This window comes from Cynara cardunculus, unplaced genomic scaffold (genome assembly GCF_001531365.2).
Source record: "Cynara cardunculus var. scolymus isolate 2C unplaced genomic scaffold, CcrdV1 Un_Scaffold_4235, whole genome shotgun sequence".
NCBI classification, from domain to species: Eukaryota; Viridiplantae; Streptophyta; class Magnoliopsida; order Asterales; family Asteraceae; genus Cynara; species Cynara cardunculus.
This window is the reverse complement of record NW_020201803.1, coordinates 40,845-42,370: the sequence shown is the minus strand read 5'-3', so window position 1 is coordinate 42,370 and position 1,526 is coordinate 40,845.

Sequence of the window (1,526 nt, the reverse complement as noted above, 5' to 3'; positions counted from 1 at the left end):
TTCGTCACTTTGTTCATAAAATCACTATAATTTGGTTATTATTAACTAGATTATTAGTGTTATTGAGAGATCTGGGATCAACAATTGGTATCAGAGCCAATTGATTGAATTTCCAATCAAAACGATCAAACAAAAATCTCTCAATTTTTGATCTTCTTTCTCGCCAAAACACAAAGGCTTCTCTTCAAAATTCTCAATGGCCAACTGGAATTCTGCTTACAGTGTTGGCTCCCTCACCAAGCCTCCAACTCTTCAACGAGAGGAATATCCACAATGGAAGATCAGAATGGTGAACTTATTGGGAGGAATGGATAGGAACCTTCTTCGATCTGTAATGGAGGGTCCTTACATTCCACAAACTCTTGTTCCAAGAGTTCCAGGAACAACTACCACGGCTGAAATTCCCGCCTACTACATGCCCAAGGATGAGAAGAATTGGAATGAAGACGACAAGGAAAGAGTAGAAACAGACAAAAAGGCCAAAAGATTGATAATCATGGCCATTCCCAACGAAATATTCCAATCCCTCGACGCATGTTCCACAGCCAAGGAACTATGGGATGAACTGGCAAGCCAACTGGAAGGAGGAGCAAAAAGAAGAAAAAATCGTAGAGCACAATGTCTCAACGAATATACTAATTTCAAGGCCCTCCCCGATGAACCAATACAGAAAACTTATGATCGTTTTAACAYATTRATCRATCAATGTCGTCGAAACGACATCTCCAGAACCAAGGAAGAAAACAATGTTTTATTCCTTAAAAGTCTGGGCGATGAATGGACTCAACTGTCTATGTCCCTTCAAGCAAACCAGGACCTAGACAGCTGGTCACTTCATGATCTGTATGGAACGCTTGCATCACAAGAAAATGACATAATGAAAAAGAAGGTTTCCATTGGTGGACCTCTTGCCCTTGCTGCCGATGAAAAAGAAAAATCAAGGACTTTCACCAAAGAACATAAAAAGAAAGGCAAGAAAGCATTGGTAGTAGAATCAGAATTTGAAGAAGAAACTTCTGAATCAGATGATGAAATTAAAGCTTTTGCCAAATCTTTTGCCTTGATCACAAAGCATTTCCATAAAAAGTTCATCAATAAACCCTATGAACGAAAAGAGTTCAAAAGGGAAAGATACCAGTCATCGTATGAAAGAAAGCCATCTAAATTCCATCAGAGGGAAGATATAATAGATGGGAGAGAGGAAAGAGAACAAAGAAGATAAGACAAAATAGACGAGAGGAAAGAAGACAAGGATGGAAGGAAGAATGACCTTCGATGCTTCAGATGTGGAAAGCTCGGTCATTTSTCCAAAGAATGYCGAGGACGATTGGTAAAGGATGTTGATTATTACAAGAACAAATATAAATACAATTCCAGAGAGCGAAGCCTGATGGCTGAAAAAGAAAATTGGGTGTCCGATTCTTCATCAGACGATGAAGACAAAGCACTCATATGTCTAATGGCCACGTCCAACGCAGAATCCGCCTACAACTCTGATGACCAGGTATGTGAGTCTACTTCCAATG